At 41.1% G+C, this 12,265-nt stretch overlaps 1 protein-coding gene across 1 annotated transcript in view; it reads right to left on the reverse strand.

Moving 5' to 3' along the window:
• Window positions 1-10,437: 10,437 nt before the first annotated feature.
• The window catches only part of LOC137225280 (cell cycle control protein 50C-like), a 30,084-nt gene continuing 28,256 nt past the window's right edge, over window positions 10,438-12,265 (reverse strand). Inside the window, exon 8 of the mRNA XM_067739114.1 lies at window positions 10,438-12,265. This exon is cut by the window's right edge and continues 1,653 nt beyond it. The gene's annotated coding sequence lies outside the window, so the exon portion shown is untranslated.

The raw sequence follows: 12,265 nt of genomic DNA on the forward strand, positions 1-12,265 counted from the left end.
TCTTTTCACGTGCTTAGTAGCCACTTGTATATCTTTGGAGATGTGAAGTCTTTTGCCCATTTAAAATTGGATTTGTTGTTGTTGTTGTTGAGTTGTAGTTTAAAAATATATATTCTGGATATCAATCCCTTATAAGACATACAATTTGTGAATATTTTCCCCTATTCTGGGGGTTTCCTTTTCACTCTGTTGATAGTGCCTTTTGATGCACAAAAGTTCTTAATTTTGACGAAGTCCTATTTAACTATTTTTCTTTTCTTGACTGTGCTTTTGGTGTCAGAAAATCATTGCCAAATCCAACGGCCTAAAGCTTTCTCTTTTTTTTTTTAAAGCTTTTTTACTATGTTTTCTTAGAAGTTTTAGCTCTAACATTTACATCTTTGATCTTTTTTTTTTTTTTTTTGCGGTACGCGGGCCTCTCACTGTTGTGGCCTCTCCCGTTGCGGAGCAACAGGCTCCAGACGCGCAGGCTCAGTGGCCATGGCTCACGGGCACAGCTGCTCCGCTGCAGTGGGATCTTCCCAGACCGGGGCCGAACCCGTGTCCCCTGCATCGGCAGGCGGACTCTCAACCACTGCGCCACCAGGGAAGCCCTTTGATCATTTTTTAATATTTTTTTTAAAATATTTATTTATTTAATTAATTAATTTATTTGACTGAGCTGGCTCTCAGTTTCAGCATGCAGGCTCTTAGTTGTAGCATGCAGGCTCTTAGTTGTGGCATGAGGGATCTAGTTCCCTGCCCAGGGATCGAACCTGGGCCCTCTGCATTGGGAGCATGGAGTCTTATCCACTGGACCACGAGGAAAGTCCCACATCTTTGGTCGTTTTGAGTTAATTTTTGTACATAGCGTAAGGTAAGGGTCTAACTTAATTTTTTTTGCATTTGCATTTTTTTGCATTTGGAGATCCAGTTTTCCCAAACCATTTCTTAAAAAGACTGCCTTTTTCCCATTGAACAATTTTGGCACTCTTACTGAAAATCATTTGACCATATATGTGAGGGTTCACTTCTGGGTTCTCTATTATATTGCATTGGTGTATATATCTGTCTTTATGGCTGTACCACGCTGTTTTTTTTTTTGTTTGTTTTTTTTGTTTTTTTTTGCGGTGCGCGGGCCTCTCACTGTTGTGGCCTCTCCCGTTGCGGAGCACGGGCTCCGGACGCGCAGGCTCAGCGGCCACGGCTCACGGGCCCAGCCTCTCCGCGGCATGTGGGATCTTCCCGGACCGGGGCATGAACCCGTGTCCCCTGCATTGGCAGGCGGACTCCCAACCACTGCGCCGCCATGGAAGCCCATACCACGCTGCTTTGATTGTCAAAGAATTATAGTAAGTTTTGAGATCAGGAATGTTAGACCTCCAACATTGTTCTTTATTTTCAAAATTGTTTTGACTATTTGGGGTTACTTGATAAAATTCCATTATAATTTTAGGATGAATTTTCTATTTCTGAAAAAGAAGTGTTGAGATTTTGATGAAGATTGCATTGAATCTGTAGATCATGTTGGGTAGTATTGACATCTTAACAATATTAAACCTTCTAATCCGTGAACATGGGACGTGTTTCCATTTATTGATGTGTTTAATTTCTTTCAGGAATGTTTTGTAGTTTTCAAGTGTAATTAACCTCCTTGGTTAAGTTTATTGCCAAGTATTTCATTCTTCTTGATGCTACTGTAAATTGAATTGTTTTCTTAATCTCCTTTGGACTGTTCATTGTTAGGGTACAGAAGCACAACGGATTTAAAAACACACACACACACACACAACAGATTTTTGTGTGTTGATTTTGTATCCTGCAACGTTGCTGAATTTTCTTATTGGTTCTAACAGGGTGTGTGTGTGTGTGTGTGTGTGTGTGTGTGTGTGTGTGTGTGTGTGTGTGTGTGTGTGTGTGATCTTTAGGATTTCCTACATATAGGATCTTGTTACTTGCAAGCAGAGATAATTTTACTTCTTCCTTTCCAATTTGGATGCCTTTTATTTCTTTTATCTTGCCCAATTGCTCTGAATAGAGCTTCTAGTACCACGTTGAATAGAAGTGGTGAAAGTGAGCATTCTTACCTTATTCCTGGTCTTAGAGGAAAAGCTTTCAGTCATTCACCATTGTATATGTTGGCTGTGGGTTTTTCATATATGGCCTTTATTATGTTGAAGAAATTTTTTCCAATCCTAGCTTGTTGAGTTTTTTTATTATGAAACGTGTTGAATTTTGTCAAATGTTTTTTTCTATATCAGTTGAGATCATGAACCCTGAGATTTTGTAATGAGAGAAATGGCTTTTATTCTTAGCCCCTAACCCCTGCACACAAATTGGGGGAGGCCTCAGCAGTTAAGAACTTGCAGTTTTATTTCATGAAACTCTGTTCTCTTCCGTGCCTCTTAGTGAAGCCAACCACTGTTGTCAATTACAGCAATCAGATCCAGGTATTTACTTTTCTTGACCTAGCTACTGGTTTTTTTTTAAACGCAACTATAGCTAACTATAGCATCCCCTCTTTCTTGCTAATAATTAGACGAAACAGTAAATCAATTTGGACTTACTGATGAATGACTGGCTAGAAACAATATTTAATGGGATGAATTTAATTTTTAAATGGCCACATAGTAAAATGAACTTTTTTGGGCATGTATAGTTCTAGGAGTAAGTGCATGTACAGATTCATGTAACTACCACCACAATCACGATACAGCTCAGTACCATTGCCCTAAAAAGACTCCTGCATTCTATCCTTTTATTATCCTCCCCCTACCTTGAATTCCTGAAAACTAATAATCACTATTTTGTCTTTTTGAGAATGTCATATAGTGTATAACATATATCTGTGAGGGGAAGCTTAAGTGTGACTGATGGCTTTGCTAGCAGTCATTCTGAATAACAGAACTATTCTAAACCATGAACCTGGTATAATCATCATCATGGTAGGAGAGAATAATCATAGATTCACATGTTGTATCAGCCTCAGAAACTTCTATCAGTCTGCTAGGAAGAGTGTTAGCCCAATTATAAGACTAATGGTTGAAGACTGGTGCCAATCTTTGAGCAACTGGATCATAAGAAATAAGAAATAACAGAATGTGGGCTTCCCTGGTGGCGCAGTGGTTAAGAGTCCACCTGCCGATGCAGGGGACGTGGGTTCGTGCATCGGCGTCCACCATGGCCGCTGAGCCTGCATGTCCAGAGCCTGTGCTCCGCAACGGGAGAGGCCACAACAGTGAGAGGCCTGCGTACTGTAAGGTTAACCTATTCTATAGGTTATCTGTGGTACATGGCCATTTCATGGACTATTACATGTTATCATCCACACATGAAGGACAGTGAGGAGGAAATGTATTAAGCTGAAAACTACAGAACTGCACAAGAGATGATTTCCAACAGCTTATAAAGGAATTATGCTTTGGGACTTTCCCGGTGGCACAGTGGTTAAGAATCTGCCTGCCAATGCAGGGGACATGGGTTCGAGCCCTGGTCCACATGCTGCGGAGCAACTAAGCCCGTGTGCCACAAGTACTGGGCCTGTGCTCTAGAACCAGTGAGCCACAACTACTAAAGCCCATGCGCCTAGAGCCTGTCCTCCGCAACAAGAGAAGACACTGCAATGAGAAGCCCATGCACCGCAACGAAGAGTAACCCCTGCTCGCCGCAACTAGAGAAAGCCCAAGCGCAGCAATGAAGACACAACACAGGCAAAATTAACAAATTAATTAATTTTTTAAAAAGGTGAATTATTTTGTTTAAAAAAAATCAACTATGCTTTGTTTCCAATGCAGTGATCAGCGATATAATTTTCTGGTCAGGTGAAACACATCTAGTGCAGTAAAATGGAAATAGTCATATTTCATCTATTAGGATGATTTGGGCTGCAAGTAACAGAATATCCAGCTGAAAGTGGATATCTCACATAAAAAATATCTCATATAGGGCTTCCCTGGTGGCGCAGTGGTTGAGAGTCTGCCTGCCGATGCAGGGGACGTGGGTTCGTGCCCCGGTCCGGGAAGATCCCACATGCCACAGAGCAGCTGGGCCTGTGAGCCATGGCCACTGAGCCTGCGCATCCAGAGCCTGTGCTCCACAATGGGAGAGGCCACAACAGTGAGAGGCCCGCATACCACCACCACAACAACAAGAACAAAAAATCTCATATAAAAAAGTCTCTAGAAGTAGGTAGTTCCAGAACTGATTGAGTGGTCTCAACAATATCATGAAGAATCCAGCTCTTTCCAAAAACCACATGATCATCTCAATAGATTCAAAAAAGCATTTGACAAAATTCAGCACCCATTCATGATAAAATCTCTCACCAAAGTGGGTATAAAGGAACAAATCTCAACATAATAAAAGCCATTTATGCCTAACCCACAGACAACATAATACTCAATGGTGAAAAACTGAAAGCCTTCCCACTAAATTCAGGAATGAGACAGGGATGCCCATTCCACCACTTCCATTCAACATAGTATTAGAAGTTCTAGCCACAGCAATTATACATGAAAAAGAAATAAAAGGTATCCAAATTGGAAGTGAAGAGGTAAAACTGTCAGTATTTGCAGGTGACATGATACTCTAAATAGAGAATCCTAAAGCCTCCACAAAAAAACTATTAGAATTAATAAATGAAGGTAGCAGGATACAAGATTAATATACAGTAATCTCTTACAGTGAAATATCAAAAAGAGAAAGTAAAGAAAACACTTCCATTTAAAACTGTCAGGGAGTTCCCTGGTTGCCTAGTGGTTAGGATTCTGGGCTTTCACTGCCATGGTCCCTTTTTTAATCCCTGGTTGGGGAACTGAGATCCTGCAAGTCACACGGTGCAGCCAAATCCAAACCAAACCAAAACAAAAAAACCAAAGAAACAAAAAACACTGTGTCAAAAAAAATACCTTGGGGGGCTTCCCTGGTGGCACCGTGGTTGAGAGTCTGCCTGCTAATGCAGGGGACACGGGTTCAAGTCCTGGTCTGGGAGGATCCCACATGCCGCAGAGCAACTAGGCCCGTGAGCCACAACTACTGAGCCTGTGCATCTGGAGCCTGTGCTCCACAACAAGAGAGGCCGCGACGGTGAGAGGCCCGTGCACCGCGATGAAGAGTGGCCCCCACTTGCGACAACTAGAGAAAGCCCTCACACAGAAATGAAGACCCGACACAGCAAAAATAAATAAATAAACTAATAAACTCCTACCCCCAACATCTTAAAAAAATAAAGTTACACCTCATTGTAAAAAAAAAAAAAAAAAAACCTTGGAATAAACTTAACCAAGGAGGTGAAAGACCTATACACTGAAAACTATAAAACGTTGATAAAGAAAACTGATTCAAGAAATGGAAAGCTATCCCATGCTCTTGGATTGGAAGAATTAATATTGTTTAAATGTCCATACTACCCAAATAAATCTACAGATTTAATGCAATCCCTATCAAAATACCTATGACATTTTTCAAAGAACTAGAACAGATAATCCTAAAATTTATATGGAACCACAAAAGCCAAAGCAATCCTGAGGAAAAAGAACAAAGCTGATAAACCTTCCAGACTTCAGACAATACTACAAAGCTATAGTAATCAAAACAGCGTGGTATTGGCACAAAAACAGACATATGGATCAATGGAACAGAATAGAGAGCCCAGAAATAAACCCACACAACTATGGTCATTAATCTACAACAAAGGAGGTAAGAATACACAGTGGAGAAAAGACAGTTTCTTCAACAAGTGGTGTTGGGAAATCTGGACAGTTACATTTAAATCAATGAAATTAGAACACTCCCTCAAACCATGTACAAAAATAAACTCAAAATGGTTTAAAGACCTAAATATAAGGCATGACACCATAAAACTCCTAGAAGAGAACATAGGCAAAACATTCTTTTTTTTTTTTTTTTTGGCAAAACATTCTTGGACATAAAATCATAGCAATATTTTCTTAGATCAGTCTCCCAAGCCAAAAGAAATAAAAGCAAAAATAAACAAATGTAAATCTAATCAAACTTAAAAGCTTTTGCACAGCAAAGGAAAACACCAAGAAAAAACAAAAAGACAACCTACAGAATGGGAGAAAATATTTGCAAATCATGCAACTAATGAGGAGTTAATATCCAAAATGTACAAACAACTCATACAGCTCAAAAAAACCCAAAAAACAAAACAAAACAAACAATCCAATCAAAAAATGGGCAGAAGACCTAAACAGATATTTCTTCAAAGAAAACATACAGATGGCCAACGGGCACATGAAAAGATTCTCAACACTGCTAATTATTAGAGAAATGCAAATCAAAACTATAATGAGTTATCACCTCACAACAGTCAGAATGGCTATTATCAACAAGTCTACAAATAATAAATGCTGGAGAGGGTATGGAGAAAAGGGAACCCTCCTACACTTTTGGTGGGAATGTAAACTGGTGTAGCCACTATGGAAAACAGTATGGAGGTTCCTTAAAAAACTAAAAACAGAGCTACCATATGATCCAGCAATCCCACTCCTGGACATATATTCAGAAAAGACAAAAACCCTAATTAGAAAAGATACATGCACCCCAATGTTCATCCAGCACTATTTACAATAGCCAAGACTTGGAAACAACCCAAGTGCCCATCAACAGATGACTGACTTAAGAAGATGTGGTATACATACAATGGAATATTAGTCAGCCATTAAAAAGAATGAAATATTGCCATTTGCAGCAACATGAATAGACTTAGAGAATTCTATACTAAGCAAAGTAAGTCAAAGACAAATATTATATGATATCACTTATATGTGGAATCTAAAAAATAATACAAATGAATCTATAAACAAAACAGAAACAGACTTACAGACTTAGAAGATTTACAGACATAGAAGATAACATATGGTTATCAAAGGGGGGGATTAATTAGGCTGTGAGATTAACACATACAGACTACTATACATAAAACAGATAAGCAACAAGGATTTACTGTAAAGCACAGGGAACTATATTCAATGTCTTGTAATAACCTATAATGGAAAATAAGCAAAAAACAACCACCACCACTATATATATAACAATCACTTTTCTGTACACCTGAAATTAGGACAATATTGTAAATCAACTATACTTCAATTAAAAATAATTAAACGAAAAGAATCCATCTCTTTCCATCCTCCATTCCACCATCCTCAGTATGAAAACTTTTAACCGTCAGATTTTTTGCCTCTTGGTTGCAAGATGGCTGCTACAGTTCCAGACACCATGTCTTCATACAATTGCATTCATATGTAGGAAGCAGGGGGCAGGTAGAAGACAAGAGAGCTCTTCTTTTCCCAATTCTGCCAACAAACTTTCTATTATTAACCATAGTCAGAACCGGGTCCTTTGGCCATTCCTACCCACAGGCAAAGTGTATATCTAGCATTTTATCATTTATCATGTGAAGTGGGCTTTGAATAAGGCAAGTGACTCCTGGGAGGGTAACAGACCTGTCTCAACCCATTGTTGTGAAAGATTAAACACAGTAATGTGGGTAGGGCATGTCTAACTGGGCCAGGCACATCCTCATTTCTTTGTTCCATTTCTCTCTTTCTCTCCTTCAGGTTTCCTTCCTTATTTTTCAGCCTTAGAAGAAAGATGGAAATCCAAAAGATTTGCTCACCTTCCCTATACAAAGGCACTGCTTGTCTCTTCCACCCCAACTTACTTTTTGGATTTCTGCAGCTCTAGTTTCCACAAACCATTTTGGAATCTCCCTGACCTCTCAAGAAAGTTCTTGACCTCAAACTGAGGAATATAGTTTTATGGCCAATTCATGGATGTTGATTATAAGAAACAGAGAAATCTTTATAAACAAAAAAGAAAAAAATCAACAGAGTCTAAGTTATTTCTGCCATGTTAGCCTGCACTAAAAATCATCTGTTTCAGTGGAGTGCAGCTCTTTCCATACAGAAAAGGGGCGAAAGGCACCCCGACGCCTGTCTGCAGCGACTGCTGGCTCTGTGGGTGCCACAAGATGTTTCTTGCCATCAGAGCAATGACTTCAGTTTTTCCATTCCAACTGTGGTGAAAATGAATAAGAAAACTGGATCCTGCCTCTGGAAGCAGGATACAGGCTCCACACTAATCAAAAAAGGAAGATTCAGTATAAGACAATATTTCACTCCCCAGACTTTGTCAGAAGTGGCTCTGAGTCATCTCACTGACCGCCACAGGATTAGAATGGGGATATTGTACAAGCCCGACCCTTCGCAGGAAAGTTTTTTTTTCCTCCGCCTAAATGAGCTTCTCTTGCAACTGAGTCATTGCAATCCAAATCTCATAATTTTACATCCTCTCTTCTAATTGTTTACCAGATAGCTAGCTATTTTAAGGGGGCTGGCAGGGGGAGTGGAGACAAAAAGTGGCTCAGCCTTGAATTCATTTATTTAAGAAGTGTCAAAGAATACTGACACTGTAAACAGGTAAAAGGAGAAGGAAGGTTTTTGAAACCTGGTCAGTAGTGACAAAGACTTCAAAGGCCTGCGCTTATTTGCCAAACCAAGGCTGATTTAGCAACGGACTCCTGAACCAGTCCTGAGGGGAGGGACCCTGGGCTGAGCGCCTGAGTGACTCCTGGCATCGAGAAAGGGGAATGGGCTTCCCTGTGTTGCACCCAGTGGAGAAGCCAGGAGAAATCTGCTCTGCAGTTCTATCACTTAGGAACATCCAGAACAAATACATGTTGACAACTGCAGGCTGTGGCGCTGTGGGATCCTGCTGGACGTCCTGTGAAGGAAAACCACCAGCAGCTGTCTGAAGCTGGTTTTCGTATATTAACATTTGGTTAATAAAGCCTCTACTGTGAGACAAACCAGATGAAAAACCAGGCTTCATGAGGAAGGCCTTAGGGCAGGCTGGGAAGGATTACGGTTTTATCAACTTCAGGACACCTCTGTGCGCTCAGCATGGACTTGGGTGCTCTGAGGTCATACTCGGAGGTGGGGAGCTGGTGCTGTCCTGAGGGAGCATACTCTCTCTTCCATCCTGGAGGCCAGACTGACATTTAAAGAAGCTATGTGAAACCCATGTAAGGCGAGTGTGGGATCCATGCTAAGCTGTGCAAGTGGGATTGGAAGGACACAAAGACCTATGTGAGATGAGTCCCTTGGGAGCAGGACCTCAGCTGGCTCATTTTGGTATCCTTGGCATTGTGAATTTGTCACGTAAGGTAGGGGTTTAATTAGTTAAATTTCAAATAAAGGTTAACTCTATACTTTTATTTACCCATAATTTCATCCTACCCAACTTTTTACCTGCTGCCTCTGTGCATGTACTTAGAATATACACCTGAATAAAAGCACCTAAAAACCCCAATAGTGGAACTTCCCTGGTGGTCCAGCGGTTAAGAATCCACCTTCCAATGCAGGGGACGTGGGTTCGATCCCTGGTCGGGGAACAAAGATCCCACATGTTGCAGGGCAACTAAAGCCGTGTGCCACAACTACTGAGCCTGTGCACCGCAACTAGAGAGAAGCCCCCGCGCCGCAAAGAAAGATCCTGTGTGCTGCAACTAAGACCCGACGCAGCCAAAAATAAATATTTTTAAAAACCCTGATAGTTTCCAAACAGTCACACTCACAGTCACACACACTCACACAAATGCCTGAACACACTCACACACACTCACAAGCTCTTATTTATTCACATTTTTGTTCTTTGTCTCTCTTGATCTCATGCTCACTTTTTCTTGCTCCAGAATTGTTGCCAGGAGTTGCAGAAAGAAAAGCTAGTTTCACCAACCTATTCACAAAAGCACAAGGATGAAGAGCTAGAAAAGTGGAGGAAGAAGACAAGAGCAAGATGATGGGAGAAGGAAGACAAAGAATAAGAGAGAAAGAAAGCCAGAAAAGTTCCCCATTGTGGGTGGGGAGTTAATTGTGAATGATGGGGCTCTTCCCCTAACAAGGATTAGAAGGACGGCTCCCATCTTTTATAGCAGGGTAAGAAGGAGTCTTACAAAGATAAACTGCTTTGGGCTTGATGACTTGTGGAGAAGCAGAAAAAAGGAACGACACTTCCATTCTGTCATAAATTCCAGTCACTTAACTTTTCTTAAGTAGTTTATTTTCTGGTGTGGATAGACTTGCTTTGTATAGGAGCTTTCCACGGAACCAACTCTAGTGCAAAGTGAAATGAGGAGTACTTTTTTGGAAAAGTCTTGACTACTTGGTGAATGCAGATGCCTTCTGTGATGGTTAATTTTATGGGTGAACTTGACTGGGCCATGGTGCCCAGATATTTGGTCAAACATTATTCTGGATGTTTCTGTAAGGCTGTTTTTGGATCAGATTTAAATCAGTAGACTGCATAAAACAGACTGCCCTCCATAATGTGAGTCGGTCTCATGCAATCAATGGAAAGCCTGAATAGTACAAAATGCTAACTTCCCCTGAACAAGAGGGAATTCTCCAGCTGACAGCCTTCGTGCTCCATCTGCAACATCAATTCTTTCAGGTGTTCCAGCAGACTGTCTTTTGGCCAAATTTAAAAAAAAATTTTTTTTTTATTGGAGTGATAGGTGATTTACAATGTTGTATTAGCTTCAGGTGTACAGCGAAGTAAATCGGTTATACATATACATATATCCACTCTTTTTTTTAAGATTCTTTTTCCATATAGGTCATTACAGAGTATTGAGTAGTGTTCCCTGTGCTATATAGTAGGTCCTTATTAGTTATCTATTTTATATATAGCACTGTGTATATGTTAATCACAATCTCCCAATTTATCCTTCCCATCCCTTCCCGCCTGGTAACCATAAGTTAGTTTTCTATATCTGTGGCTCTGTTTCTGTTTTGTAAATAAGTTCATTTGTACCATTTTTTTTGGATTCCACATATAAGCCATATCATAGGATATTTGCAACACAGTATTATTATTATATATTTTTAAAATAAATTTATTTATTTGCGTTGTGGTGCATGGGTTTCTCATTGCAGTGGCTTCTCTTGTTGCGGAGCATGGGTTCTAGGAGCGCGGACTTCAGTAGTTGTGGCACGCAGGCCCAGTAGTTGTGGCTCACGGGCTCTAGAGCGCAGGCTCAGTAGTTGTGGCACATGGGCTTTGTTGCTCCGCGGCATGTGGGATCTTCCCAGATCAGGGCTCGAACCCATGTCTCTTGCATTGGCAGGCGGACAGGAGGATTTTTTTTTTTTTTTTTAATGAAAGCTTCTTTCTTTCCTTCTTCCTTCCTTCCTTCCTTTCTTTCTTTGTTTTTATGGCTGTGTTGGGTCTTCGTTTCTGTGCGAGGGCTTTCTCTAGTTGCGGCAAGCAGGGGCTGCTCTTCACTGCGGTGCGCGGGCCTCTCACTGTCGCGGCCTCTCGTGTTGCGGAGCACAAGCTCCAGACGCACAGGCTCAGTAGTTGTGGCTCACGGGCCTAGTTGCTCCACGGCATTTGGGATCTTCCCAGACCAGGGCTCGAACCCGTGTCCCCTGCATTGGCAGGCAGATTCTCAACCACTGCGCCACCAGGAAAGCCTCTGCCTTTTGGCTTAAACTGCAACTCCTTCCTGAGATTCCAGTCTGCTAGCCTCCCCTGTCAGATTTTGCACTTGCCAAGCCTCCACAATCATGTGAGCCAATTACTGAAAATAAATCTCTTTACACACACACACACACACCCCTCCTATTCGTTCTGTTTCTCCGAGAGCCTTGACTAATGCAACATTTTATAAGCTGACAAAGAGGATTGAAATGTAACAAATGTATTCTTGCCTTTTTCCAATCAACACCATAACTCAGGAGTGTGGACTGAAGGGGCAAGAGCCCAGGATATGAAGTCACAGGGTTTGGTTCCTGTGTGAGCTCTGTTCCTTCCTAGCTCTCTGCCCTGGATAGGTCACCTAAGCTCAAGAAACCACAATTGTTCAGATGACTAGAGCATTGCCAAGTATATTAGTTTTTTATTGCTACTGTAACAAATTACCCTACTCAGTGCTAAAAACAACATAAATTAATTTTCTTACAGTTCTAGAGGTCAGAATTCTCAAAACAAGGTGTCAGCAGGACTTCTAGAGGCTTCAGGGGAGGATGTGTCTCTTGCTTCTTTCAGCCTATAGAGGAGGCTGCCTGCATTCTTTGGATCATGGCCCCTTCTTTGTATCATTCCAACCTCTTGCTTCCATTGCCACATCTCCCCCTATTCTTCTGATCTCCTGCCTCTCTTTTGTAAGGACCCTTAGGATTACATTGGGCCCACACAGATAATCCATATCAGTAGCCTTAATTTAATCACAGCTGCAAAGCCTCTTTTGGCATACAAG

Source organism: Pseudorca crassidens, chromosome 5, assembly GCF_039906515.1.
Source record: "Pseudorca crassidens isolate mPseCra1 chromosome 5, mPseCra1.hap1, whole genome shotgun sequence".
Taxonomy (NCBI): Eukaryota; Metazoa; Chordata; class Mammalia; order Artiodactyla; family Delphinidae; genus Pseudorca; species Pseudorca crassidens.